We start from the raw sequence: 14,939 nt of genomic DNA, 5'->3' as shown, positions 1-14,939 counted from the left end.
CTAGCATTGTTTATCCTGCATGATTGCTTGTGCTTTTCCTCCAGCCACTTTGGTTAAAAGCCTCTGCTAAACAGTAAATGTAAATATGTGTTATTCATCTTCACTGCAAAATGAGGCTAAATGAAAAAATTCCCCTGCAGACTCATCTGGATTCCATAAATACCTAATAGAGATGATGCCGTGGGATGGTGTGACCAATGCAGCCTTTTGCAAACAGAAAGACTCCTAATTCAATTACTGTTAAACCCACACACTCATATGAGCGGCCAAATGGTGGCATTCTAGTCATGCTCACCGCCTCTATTCTGCAGAGCATGATGGGATGCAGGAAGTGTGTTTGGTTGCTTAAGAACTGCCACACAATACCCTCCAGATTTAATATCCTCTTATTGAGTCTCGGGCTGAATGTAAACGGATTAGCAGTTGCTTCTTGGACTCAGACACACGTGTCCATGACTCACAGTGCACTGGGAGAAATCAGATTCTGCAGGCTTTCTTTCTCCGGATTCACCCACATTTGGTTAAAGCAGGTGGGTTAGTCCTGCAGGGGTTATGCTTTGTATTGTTTCGACTGGGCAATCAGATAGAAACCCCCATAGGGAGTGTTTGCAGCGTTATGAGCCAATGAAGGCCTGATCATGTTCATGGAGACTTGAGTTCCACTCAAACAAGCTTAATAGTTCGACTCTTTCTAGCTATGCCAGGAAAATAAATCTGTGACAGGGATAACTATGTTTGGACCAAGGGGAATCATGCATTGTCTTTATAGTTGGGTCGTCTTCAAAAAGGACAGTATTCAAGTGAAGATCTGTATTTCAGACCGAGGAACAACGCGGTCTTTGTCTTGTCATGGCTTTGTATTACAGGCTGCTTTGAACTCAAGACGCCCCTGGTTTAATTTCTCATCAATTCAACAAGGTTATGACGATGACATCTGGATGTCAGGATTAGTTACCCTATCTTATTACCAGGTAAAGAGACATACAATGAACAAAACGAAAAGGACTTCCTCTTATACTTTTACAAATGATTATGAATATTCAGAAATGACCAACGGTGTTCAGGTACTTTCACTTACTTCATGGCATCATTTGGATTTATGTGCTTGTCAGAGAAGAAAATGGCCATCACAAGATGAGTATGCACGCTTCAAACAGAACGGTCAGTGAAGACGAAGAAAGTGATGATGTGCGCTACCGGCGCCTATTTTGTACTAGTTGCGACGGTAGTGACGTCATGGCTGTCGCCGGCCAAACAAGTTGGTGTTTTTTCAATGTAGGCTTCAGACACGGGTCACGACGAGGCGTTCCCCATAGCGACCCCTAGAGGACGCAGTTCGAAGTTCCACGAAAGGGAAGCTGAGGATGACCTTCATCTTTGCCTGCATGAGTTAGCAGCTTTTCCAGACATGTGGCTCAGAGGAAGTTCAGAAGAAATCCTCTTGTAATTATTTGGAACAGCTGGTCTCTCGTTTTACCCAAACACTTAAAATGAAGAATATGAGGGATGTATGAATGTCTGTCTCCACCTCAGAGTAATATAATAATAAAAAGTAAACTCTCATTAGTGATTTTATATCTAACAGTTGTGACCTCATTTTTCATAATTGCAGCTTTGTTTCTCACACTTCTATTCACTAGTAATATGAAAAAGGTATGCTCACCAAGGCTGCATTTCTTTGATCCAAATAAATGCAGTAAACATATTGTGGAAATATTATTACAATATAAAATATCTGTTTCAAATTTTAACATAATTAAAACGTATTTTAATAATGTTTTTTTTTCTCCCTATGATGGCTTAACTGTCAGTCTTTTGTTTCACATGATCCTTCTGAAACCATTCTAATATGCTGATTTTGGAGCTCGAAAACATTTCTTATTATTATCAATGTTGAAAACAGTTGTGGTGCTTAACATTTAAAATGATTAACATTTTTCAGGATTATTTGTTGAATAGAAAGTTTAAAAGGACAGGGTTTATTTAAAATAGGTTACTTTTGTAACATTACGAATGCCTTTACTGTCACTTTTGATCAATTTAATGCGACCTTGCTGAATCTTACAATGTTTCCTTGCTTTGTATCTCACAATGCTTATTTATTATTTTAAAATGTATCTCACAATAGCCTTTATTTTTTTTTTAAATATGTTGCCTATAATCAAGTCAAAATCTCTTTTTAGTGTGAATCAAATGATGATCAAACAGGAGCCACCAAAAGGTATGTGAGAAAGGATGTGAATGAGGATGGTCTCTGACAGAGACAAACCCAAATCCTTTCCTCTCTACATTTTCAGTAGCATTAGCAGGGTAATGGGATACAGTGTTTCTTTTACACAAAAGAAAGAAAGTGGGTCTTTTGAGATTTAGACAAATAGCACACTGATATTGATTGCACAACTGGTACAAGGCACAGGACATTCTGAGACAAGACAAACAAATTGCAGGAAACAAAGTTTGCAGGTGGGACAGTCTCCTTAATCAGGCAAAAATCTCCCGCTACAGGCAAAACTAGCGAGCCTGTATGTTTCTGTACAAACCTTTTAAAACCCAATGCTGATCAAAGCACTAAATTATTGCACAGGCATCAAGACACTTGAAGATGAATATCATGCAGTCTCATAACACATGGGAAAGTTTTTTCCTTACATTTCTGTAAAGAATAAAACAAAATACTGACCAGGGGGCAGGAAGTGCTGGTGAGCTGCACTTGGATCAGGTACGACAGTGTAACTCATTGGTAAGCCAGATTTAACAAATGCTCTGGTTTGCATTAGCAAAGCAGCAAAAAACAGGATTTTAATGGATAAATCTTAATGAAAGGAAGGAGAGAATGAGGACAGAGAGTTTATTCAGTTGTAATTCTCACTAAACAAAGTAATTAAATGAGGAAACTGAAAATAGCATCAAACTGATTGAAGCAATATCAGTCTTCATATAAACAGCTCAGAAATGACATAGGATGACTTTAGATTTTCTGAAACTTTTTAAAGGGATCGTTGGATGTACATAGTGACCAACTTATTTATAGTCAGCATGTTCCATCTTTCTTCGACAAGTGCTAGCATATGCGAAAGGTCAACCACGCTGCATCAGGAGCCAGTTCTCCAAGTTAACATGAATCTCTTCTTTGCTGTGGTTAAGGGAGAACACAGGCGCTCTGTTGTGCTTGGGAGTTGGATGGTGCACAGCCCATTTGAGCGCTCTCATCTTTGGCCAGCTTGTCAAGCTCCTCCTTCATTCTGTCACACCAAACTGCCCGGAGATGCAGAGGTTTACTGGGCAACGGTAAAGCATGAGGCGGAGGGAAGGGGGAATTTAAAATGATATTTGTCAGTTTTGAATGTGTATGAAAGTGGGGCTTCTAGAACAGGATGCGACAGGATAACATGAAATGTTATTTTACAGCAGACTTTACAGCAACTGAGTGCTGACAAAAACTAAATAAGTAATGAATAAATTATGTCCAGTTTTAATATGTTCTGCTTTTTAAAGAGCAAATCAACTGCATAGCAAATAGATTCACACAGAACAAGAGTGAAAAAGCTCTCAAAGAGAACCAGATCTATCTATCTATCTATCTATCTATCTATCTATCTATCTATCTATCTATCTATCTATCTATCTATCTATCTATCTATCTATCTATCTAGAAACCATTCTAATATGCTGATTTTGGAGCTCGAAAACATTTCTTATTATTATCAATGTTGAAAACAGTTGTGGTGCTTAACATTTAAAATGATTAACATTTTTCAGGATTATTTGTTGAATAGAAAGTTTAAAAGGACAGGGTTTATTTAAAATAGGTTACTTTTGTAACATTACGAATGCCTTTACTGTCACTTTTGATCAATTTAATGCGACCTTGCTGAATCTTACAATGTTTCCTTGCTTTGTATCTCACAATGCTTATTTATTATTTTAAAATGTATCTCACAATAGCCTTTTTTTTTTTTTTAAATATGTTGCCTATAATCAAGTCAAAATCTCTTTTTAGTGTGAATCAAATGATGATCAAACAGGAGCCACCAAAAGGTATGTGAGAAAGGATGTGAATGAGGATGGTCTCTGACAGAGACAAACCCAAATCCTTTCCTCTCTACATTTTCAGTAGCATTAGCAGGGTAATGGGATACAGTGTTTCTTTTACACAAAAGAAAGAAAGTGGGTCTTTTGAGATTTAGACAAATAGCACACTGATATTGATTGCACAACTGGTACAAGGCACAGGACATTCTGAGACAAGACAAACAAATTGCAGGAAACAAAGTTTGCAGGTGGGACAGTCTCCTTAATCAGGCAAAAATCTCCCGCTACAGGCAAAACTAGCGAGCCTGTATGTTTCTGTACAAACCTTTTAAAACCCAATGCTGATCAAAGCACTAAATTATTGCACAGGCATCAAGACACTTGAAGATGAATATCATGCAGTCTCATAACACATGGGAAAGTTTTTTCCTTACATTTCTGTAAAGAATAAAACAAAATACTGACCAGGGGGCAGGAAGTGCTGGTGAGCTGCACTTGGATCAGGTACGACAGTGTAACTCATTGGTAAGCCAGATTTAACAAATGCTCTGGTTTGCATTAGCAAAGCAGCAAAAAACAGGATTTTAATGGATAAATCTTAATGAAAGGAAGGAGAGAATGAGGACAGAGAGTTTATTCAGTTGTAATTCTCACTAAACAAAGTAATTAAATGAGGAAACTGAAAATAGCATCAAACTGATTGAAGCAATATCAGTCTTCATATAAACAGCTCAGAAATGACATAGGATGACTTTAGATTTTCTGAAACTTTTTAAAGGGATGTACATAGTTACATAGTGACCAACTTATTTATAGTCAGCATGTTCCATCTTTCTTCGACAAGTGCTAGCATATGCGAAAACGCTGCATCGCTGCATCAGGAGCCAGTTCTCCAAGTTAACATGAATCTCTTCTTTGCTGTGGTTAAGGGAGAACACAGGCGCTCTGTTGTGCTTGGGAGTTGGATGGTGCACAGCCCATTTGAGCGCTCTCATCTTTGGCCAGCTTGTCAAGCTCCTCCTTCATTCTGTCACACCAAACTGCCCGGAGATGCAGAGGTTTACTGGGCAACGGTAAAGCATGAGGCGGAGGGAAGGGGGAATTTAAAATGATATTTGTCAGTTTTGAATGTGTATGAAAGTGGGGCTTCTAGAACAGGATGCGACAGGATAACATGAAATGAGACTTTACAGCAACTGAGTGCTGACAAAAACTAAATAAGTAATGAATAAATTATGTCCAGTTTTAATATGTTCTGCTTTTTAAAGAGCAAATCAACTGCATAGCAAATAGATTCACACAGAACAAGAGTGAAAAAGGAGAACCAGAGAACCAGATCTATCTATCTATCTATCTATCTATCTATCTATCTATCTATCTATCTATCTATCTATCTATCTATCTATCTATCTATCTATCTATCTATCTGTAAATCTGTCTGTCTGTCTGTCTGTCTCTCTATCATCTATCGGTCAATCAGTCGGTCAGATTTTTTACTGTTTTTGAAAGAAATTAAAAATGCTGTTGAAACATGTTATTGTAAAATATAATTACAATTTAAAATGATGTTTTCCATGATTATATATTTTAAAATGTGATTTATTTCTGTGATGGCAAAGCTGAATTTTCAGCAGCCATTACTCCAGTCTTCAGTGTCACATGAAACATTTCTTCTTATTATTAAATGTTGAAAACAACTTGTGCAGCCGTAGTGCTGCTTAATATTTTTTGTGGAAACCATGTTAGCATTTTTTTGTTTGTTTAATGAATAGAAAGTTCAAGAGAACATAATTTATTTAAAATATAAATGTTTTGTAACATTATAAATGTCTTTACTGTCACTTTTGATCAATTGAAAAAAATAAATAAATAAAAAATCTTACTGACCCCAAACTTTTGAATAGTAAACTTTTATATGCATGTATATTGTAGTTATCTTTAAGGTCTGATGCAATGCCTACTGTCCATCTTTGCTCATTGCATTACAGTTCAATAGTTGTAGTCTAAGGATTTATGTTGTTGATAAATGCAATCTCAGTCTAAAATATGCAAAAATAAGCCTTATCAAATGAACTACCAGCACTGAAAGACACGATCACTATGACAGAACCACAAATCATTCCTAAAATCCCAAGGATCTGATGGAAGCTGGATGAAGAGGAGTCTGTAATGTTACTAATGTACTTCTGGAATAATCTTACTTGTGCGATGGTAACAACTGGAACTGTTGTCGGTAGTGTTCTCAATTCCCGTCGGAGGAGGAAAAACTGGGAACACATGTAAAGAAATATTATCCAAGAGTTAAGCTGAAGTAAATAACCTGTGAAGCCCTATTCCCATCTCTGCTGTTGCAGACCATCCATCACCCCTTCCCATAATGTGAGAAAAGAGGGTAAAAAATCTTGGCCTGGGAGGACAAGGACAAAGTTATAACTGGAGTTTTATTTGAAGGATTTGACCCAGCGAGAAACTGGCACTGTTCTGCGTCTTTGCCGTAGTCTTAGAGTCCCTCATCAGTTTGGCTCCCAGATGCTGGACAAGAGACTAATGAGAAAGCCGGTAAAATCAACCAGCATCCAATTAAAAGAAATCCAGTCCCTCTGAACCTCAAAGTCCGTCATCTGACATCCCATTATGATTCATTTGGGTTTGGTTGTGCAGGTAGAACTAAACCAAACAAGGCTGTAAGTGCCTCCAGCTGGATTCAGCTCTTATTTTGATATTCTGTCAATGGCTTCAATGTTTTCTAAAGTTTCCTTGGAAATTAACTGCAAGATTTAGGAGCATCATGCACGCAAATAAAGCTTTTATTCTGCAAAACACAAAGCAAAAATATGCTATTTTGGCTGCAAAATGAAAACACAGAAAACCAAAGAAATACTAAACGTCTTATTTGGTAAAACACTATTATTTTGTGAAGTCCTCTGTGAAACTTCTGGGATTTCTCCTTCCTTCCTTGTGTACAGATTATATTTTGAGTCACAGTATTTGACCAAAGGCATTTTAGTTTTCAGTGTGCCAAACCATGAACCACTGTTTCATCACAAACATCAAATAAACTGTAGTATGAGTAATGATTAGGAAAAGAGAGGGTAAAAGTGAAGATCAGTCATAAATCTACAGTAAAAAAAGACAGAAAGAGCCATATAATGGCTAAGATCATCCTTCTTCAGACGCTTTCGTCATTTGAGATCAGTTTTATTCAAATACTCATAAGGTCCTGAAGAACCATGGAAATCAAAAGCTGGCACAAACAATACAAAATGATTCACTGTCGAAACAAAAAATATGACTAAAACCTTAGATAATAAAAATTAATCAGAATGTATGTTATATGGCTAATGTTGTGAAAATAGGTGTTTTTGTTCACAATGTTGTCTGCAATTAACATTTGCAACTAATATTCAGTATTGGTGTGGAAATACCTTGACTGTCTCTCAGTCTGTCTGGAAGTGTGATGCTGACAAGACAGCTTGAGATTGTGATTGTGGAGTCGTTTGCTGGGTCTGAATGACAGAAAGGCTGCTGAAAGAGCTGATACTGTGCAAAAGGAAAAATAATAACAGCCGCTTGCCAAGCTTCCCCATTTCCTTCTATTGCCAACGGAACGGAAAAATTCATTCACGTCCAGTGCATTTTCAAGAGCCAGGGGAGAGCAAATGAGAGAATGCAGTGAAGAGGGGAATGTAAAAATGAAAGGCTAGGAAGACAAGATAGATAGACAGAAATACACATAGCAACTTTATTTATCCCTGAAGGGAAATTTTGTAAAACTGCAAGATATAATAATTTAAGTAACAACGGTTGAAGGGAGAGATGCTGGTTATTGTTTTATTCTTGCCTTTTTTTCTTTTTCTTTTTGTAAGGTTCTGGTCACTCGCTGTGGAGAACAAACTTACAAACAACACATGCACAGTTTTAAATTTGATCTTGTTTTTTTTTAAATATCTGAACCTTACATAATATTATTTTTACTTGCTTTATTTCTTAAGCATAACTCTTTAAATTCATATATTTTTATTCACACACACACACACACACACACTCACACACACACACATATATATATATATATATATATATATATATATATATATATAAGAATTGTTGAGAGTGTGTCTTGATAAAAAAAGAATACTGATTAAGATTTTTTTTTTCAGTGCATTCACATAGTTGTATGTGATTTATGATATTTTAAATCAGCCCTGAGTCTAAGCCCAGGTCTGTGCTGCATTCATCAGACTTAAATTAAAGCCGTTAATTTCCGCAAGCATGTGTTCAATTGTGTCAAACAGACACATCTGTTCAGGGCAGTACACCTTTCTACTCAATCAATCAAACAGTTGACATCTTCACACCCTAGCGCCCACAGAATAAACCCATTGGCCTTCACAGATAACCTCCCCTTTCCTGGATGTGTTTGCACCTCTTTTCCTGTCCAGACCAATTCATACACAATCCACTGGAACGAAGCCTTATGCAACAGGATGTTTGATTGAGCCACCGGCGACATTTTTCTAAGGTCTGAGATGTTCACAAACTCCCTCACAAAGGCACGCACCCTCATCTAATCGGCGACGCAGACTAAGCACATTGCTGATTGCAGAGGAGGCTTATGCCAAAGCGCTGTTTCCGACAGCTTTGAGGGTAATTCCTCATTTGCTGTTTTTCTTTTGTCCGTCATACCTTAAATGAAGAACGGGCGGAAGGAACGAAGCCTGCAGCGCACCATCACACAGACTTTGAAGAAAAGCACAATTCCTCAAAGGAATGCGCCGCTTGCCTTGTAGCACCATTGAACAGGACTGTTTTTCCTCTCTCTTGGTGAGCGAAAAACATTTAGAAACAAATGGCAATGGTGAGAGATGGGGGCGTGAGTTCCTGGAACATAACACAGTTAGGCTTATGCTTTTCCCGGAGCATGAGTGGTATTCTCCTTCATTTCCTGTTTAAAGTGAACACCAAAAAAAGGAGATATGAAGGTTACCACACGGTTGATGAGAAGAATGTTTCTGCCAACATGAATGGATTCAAAATAACACAGTATGACATGGTTGTAGGCCAAACAATGCGGAGAAAATATAAATGAAATTGTTACACTTTTCAATAAGGTTCAATTCATTAACAGTAATGCATTCGGTATCATGAAGTGAATGTACTGTTGTTCATAATACAGTAATGTTAATTTATATAGTGCAAAAGATCCTATTAATGATTTCCAGTAAAAATTCACCAATGTCAAAAATGTACAAATTCTTGAAACAAGATCAATTTAGGATTTATTTTGTAATGTATCTGTAAGACAAGTGTATTTAGTTTTACTCCACTTACAGATATTTTAAGTATAACAAAGCTAAAAAATGTGCCAGCTCAGTAAGATAAAATACACCTGTATTCAAGATGAAAGCAAGTCTTCAAGGGATATTCTGGACACCCCCCCAAAAAAAATCATTTACTTATATTCATGATGTTCTAAACCTGTATGACTTTCTTCTGTAGAACACAAAAGAAAATATTTTGAAAAATTGTTGGTAACCGAACAGTTTTGGTTTTACCATTGACTGGACATTTCTCAAAATATCTTATTTAATGTTTTATAGAATAAAGAAAGTCAAGCACGTTTGGAACGACATGAATAAATTCTGAATTAAAAATTAAAAAAATAAATTTTGCGGATAAATATATCTTTAATATGTTGTGCAGTGTCAAGTAAATTAAGCTTGATTCAAGAATTTTTTGATAATTTACAACCAGAAAAATGAAACTTATTAAAATTAATTCACTGCATTTTGTTTGCAGTGTACTACTTACGATGTTAAAAATGTATTAGTATATGTAAAAATTACCGTTACTCAAGATTGATAAATGCTCTGAAAAAGTATTGTAATTTTATAATTTTAATTTTCTATCATTTTAGCTATCACTGTTAAAATACAGAACCTTATTGTTAAGTGTTACCAATGAATTTCTGAGGTGTAATGAACAAATATAAATCAGTAATTGCAATCTTTTAAATGCTTTACTATTTACACAGAAAGAAAAGAGGCCTTTGTCATTTAAGTTTCTTAGATCAGATGTACTCACAGTACCAGTGGCCGGACTGTGAATCTGTGTGTTTCAAGTCAAGGTCAGCAACTCTGCCCTCTAGTGGCATTATTTAAAAAAAAGCCATGTGGATTACTGGTCTTCTCAATAGAAAAGGAACACATTTCTCGGTTGGCATATAAGCATCAACAGGTTTATGAATAATGTAAAAAAAGACAGATTCTCCATATGACAGTACATGACAATCCATATACTTTATAAGTTTGACACTCAATTCTGTCCTACATATACATTTATTCCTTCACCTTGGCTGAGGGTCCGCTGGCCACAATACAAGACATCGCCTCTCATAAACCCGAAGTAAAAGTTCAACATATTGGTGTGTCCAACATTACCCATATGCTTCTCAGTCTGCATTGGGCCAGATTCACTGTCTAGTCTCTCCCACTGATTGAGCATGTGTAATGGATTTTGTATCATTTCCCTCCATTGCACAGTAAAAAAAATAAAAACTCAAATGGGAATAGAATCTGGAGTGAGCCATTACAAGCTGAATGAAAAAACACATCCATAATGCTTTGGATAGCAGCTTTGCTTCTTTTTATTTCTCAGATATGGCTTCTCCAGGGCTCACATTTTCATCCACCTTGAGATAAAGGGACCTAAAGCACAGGGAAATAGGGTTTTCAATGTCTACGATGGACCTTTAAGAGCTTATAAACAAGATTCAGTGAGTGAAAATTGCCCCAGAATGAACAGATGGCTGGACATGGACAAAGGCTTACTGACCAGCACAACCAATAAGCGTGCACCAATTATGAATGGTCCATATATAAAAGCCTCCATCAGGTTGGTTGGAGTCATGTAATGTAATAAAGAAAGAAATGCATTTCATCAGGCCCAGCCTGGCAGAGTCAACCGACATCATAAAAAGCAGTCAGCAGAGTTATTGGGCCACCCCAAAAGTGGGCATCCATGGTTACAGCATTGCCTGGCCATTGCAGCTTCACACTACCAAAGTATTTGTCTTTGCCCAAGCGGTCAAAAATTGGGTGGTTAGCATGACCCTGTTATTCCCTGCTGGAAGATACCATAACTACACCATCTAGACAAAAAAAACAAACACATAAAAACAATAAAAAAATAAAAACATTGTTTACATTATTAATATTAAGTTATGTTTTCTAATGTGACATTTTTTATTTTCCAAAAATAAAAGTTTTAAAATTATTTGTCAATAAAATGAAAGTTAAAATAGTACAGTGCAGTTTTTATTAAAACTATTAAAAATTATTTTTATTAATTGTAATAAGCTTGAAATAAGATGAAAATATAAATATTACATGAAAAACTTCAAATGTAAATGCGTTAAAATGTACACTTGCTACGTGTACTGCGTTACGCTAACTGCGACTCGTTATAGCACTTGCATATCTTTGCTCTCTTGTTGATTTTGATTGCTTCCATTGTCCTCATTTGTAAGTCGCTTTGGATAAAAACATCTGCTAAATGACTAAATGTAAATGTAAATGTAAATGAAAATTAGAAATGTTGTCTTAGCAACTAACTGAAATAAAGTGTTTAAGTTGAAGTACTGACATCCCTAAAAAATCTAAAACAGAAATAAAAATGAATTGAAACTAAAAAACATTAAAAACTAAATAAAAATGACAAAAGCACATAAAATGACTAAAACTTACATTAAATTGAAACTGAAAAATAAAAGCTAGAAAAAATTCTAAATATAAATAATAAATACTATAACAGTATATTAATAATAATAAAATAACGGAGGCCCACTTGTTTTGGTCTCTATTGACTTTCCGTGCACAAAACAGCTGAAACATTCTTCAAAATATCTTCTTTTCTGTTCCACAGAATAAAGAAAAATATGAAGGTTTGGAACAACATGAGGATGATTAAATGATAGAACTTTTATTTTGTGAGTGAATTATCATTTTAAAACCATGAAATGGACTTGTAATGATGTCATTTTACTCCGCTCCGGAAGTGATTACTCAAATGACATGTACAGCTCAGGTGTGGCTGAAAAATTTCTATGGTCCCATGTGCAAAAAATGTCAGATTTCAAATTGAAAATAAACTGCTAATGCATAGAAATAGCTTTCACCGGGTACAACAGTTCTCCTTGGCTTTAACTGAAATGTGCATGTGGGGAGAAGGGTCAAAGTATGTGTGAGAAGGAGTGAGGTGTTTGGTGGACTAAAGCTATGACTGTAATTGCAGTCAGAAAGGTGGGACGCTGTCTGCTGCATCTCCTGATAACAGGACCAGATTCATCATAAAATCACATCATACTTTACAGCTGACTTTCCTGTCCTCTGAACTAACCACAGACAGCATCCCATCCATTTCCAGATGGAGGAATCAGAAGTGTGCGAGGATGATGGGCCCTCTGTCTGCGGAGTGTCTCAGACACTTTTTCTCTAACCACTCTTTTCAACTCAGGGGTTCAAATCAGCTTGTGCAATTCGGGAGCACTAGCGGCACTGACGCACAGGTTCACAGTCAGACCTCAACCGCTTCTCCTCCTGAAAGCCATCATGTTGAGGCGCCAAATGTTTTTAGAGGAGAGCATGTCGTCTTTTCCAGACTGGGTCGGTTTCAGTTGTGTAGAAGCTGGGCCCTGCTACTCAGACGAGAAAAAAGTATTATTGAATACTATTCCCCAGTGCTCTTGGTGAAGAATGTATTATGAAAGCACATTCCCTTTTCTCTCACAGTCCTCTCTCGCTCTCTGTCTGAAATTAAGACAGCAGCAAGGAGCTCATGCCATGTGCAGTATTGATTATGTGTGGAAAAGCTGAAACATTACAAAGAAGCTCTTTTAGACCTTCTTTGACAAAACATCATGTACAACGCTTGCTGAGGTGAGAAGCTACTGCTGACTAAGATACATCAAAAGTTGAAAAAACAAAAACAAAACACTAGATATTTCCATTCAAGTCAACATGAAATGACTTTTGCAACATAATCGGACATATTTCATATATTTTTTTAATAATTTAAAGAGAAAAATAAAGTATGGCAAGATTTTATCCATCAAAAACTGATTGGCTTGTAATAAATGGGCATTACATATGAAAACAAATGCAAGTGGTTGGAGGGGAGAAGCTGAAAAATAGATATTTGTGACATCAGCATTGGAGGCGGAGCAAGTTATTAAATTTTGCTGAATGATTATGAACACAAAACATTCTTTTAAATTTAGAATATCGAACAAGGAATCATTCAGAATAGGACAAGGAATGTATGTTAAGGAATAATAATTTTTATTAACAACAACAACAACAACTAACATCATCATTATTATTACCATTAATAAATAGGGTTCATTTAGTTTTCATGATGACTTTAAAAGGACCAACTTAATTTGACAATTTATCCTTTATGTATGTATGTATATAATATATAATAATAATAATATTAATTTATAATAATATAATAATCATTTTGACATTAAAGTGATGATTTAACTTGACATTTGAACCTCTGAAGTGAACTACACCTGACAGGTCAAAACACAACACTTCCATAATAATAATAATAATCATAATAAATAGGGTTCCTTTCGGTTTCATGTTAACTTTAAACGATCTGATTTCATGTGATTTAAACCTCTGAAATGTCTGACAGCTCAAAACACTTCCAGAACAACAACACAAATAATAATAAGAGGAGTATGTCTGACAGGTCAAAATGAAACACTTTCAAAAGCTGAGAAGTAGGCATGGACTTCAGAACACTGTGGGTGGAGCTAAATTTAAGTGAGTGGCATTGGTGCACAACAGAGTGCAGACCAAACAGTTCCAGGTGTCAGTGAGAGCGAGACTGCTGCAGTTATATAACTCTTTCCCTCTCCAACTCCAAAACAGCTGTGAGACATATACCACACTACCTGAACCACACAACCTATACAGTAACAAGCACGCACAAACCACAAACAAACTATAAAACTAGCATCAGCATAAATGCAATGGTAGCCAGGTGGCTCTGTTTAGAAAAATGCGCCACATATTTTGCAGAGATTAATGGGGGCAGAGCACTAAAACATTCTGTTAATCTGCCTTGTGTGTAGCAGTGCGCTGAGAATTATGTTGGTCTCATGATTGAGATGTGAACCTGACTGTTTCTCCTCCCTCTCTCTCTCTCTGTCTTGCATTTGGATTCAATTGCTGTGAAGCAACGGGATATGAAAAACATTTTCAGAGATGACATATGCCTGCGCCCAGAGGGGAAGGAAAATGAAAGATTCAGATATGAACTTACCTCACCCTTCTGCTTCACCTCAATCACTCAGACAGGTAACTTCTGCAGGTCAGGTGGCTTCTTTTCGCCGTTCCTTCTTCAGACAGTCATCTCTGGAGAAATAACTTGAGAAGATGTGATGGGATCCCAGCAGACAGGGAAGTCTCTGCACTTGGTCGCAGTCAAATATTGTTTACATACGTGCAGAAAGAACGAATACAACTCTAGAGAAAGTTCTGCTTCTCAATGGCAGGTGCCAGTCTGCTTCTTATTCTTATTTCTGTCTCTGGTGAAAATTAAGTCCATGTGCTTGTCGCAGAACAGGGGAAAAAAGTCCTTGTGGTGCTGTCTCCAGCCTGGATACAAGTAGATTTCAGACGCACCTTCTGAATCTCTGTGCACTCTCACAGGGTGGAAAGTAGGAGGGAGAGAGAGAAAGAAAGAGAGAGAGGGAGAGGGAGAATGTGAGAGGCAGGGTGCTCAACTTCACGAGGCAGTGGCTCTCCTGACTCCAGGCAAGAGGAGGACCTCCTTACAGGGCTTTTAACTGGGGGCAAAGCACCTGGAAGCTCCCAGTCTCTTTTCTTGCATGT

At 36.8% G+C, this 14,939-nt stretch overlaps 1 protein-coding gene across 1 annotated transcript in view; it reads right to left on the bottom strand.

The window, feature by feature from the left end:
* Positions 1 to 14,712, bottom strand: part of LOC107565043 (collagen alpha-2(VIII) chain-like) — a 47,111-nt gene extending 32,399 nt beyond the window's left edge. The window contains exon 1 of the mRNA XM_016250228.1: positions 14,368 to 14,712. The gene's annotated coding sequence lies outside the window, so the exon portion shown is untranslated. The remainder of the gene's footprint in view (positions 1 to 14,367) is intronic.
* Positions 14,713 to 14,939: the final 227 nt, after the last annotated feature.

Source organism: Sinocyclocheilus grahami, unplaced genomic scaffold (genome assembly GCF_001515645.1).
Source record: "Sinocyclocheilus grahami isolate Dianchi unplaced genomic scaffold, SAMN03320097.WGS_v1.1 scaffold976.1, whole genome shotgun sequence".
Classification (NCBI taxonomy): domain Eukaryota; kingdom Metazoa; phylum Chordata; class Actinopteri; order Cypriniformes; family Cyprinidae; genus Sinocyclocheilus; species Sinocyclocheilus grahami.
The sequence above is the reverse complement of the archived record's forward strand: the minus strand, read 5'-3'. Positions and strand labels throughout refer to the sequence as shown.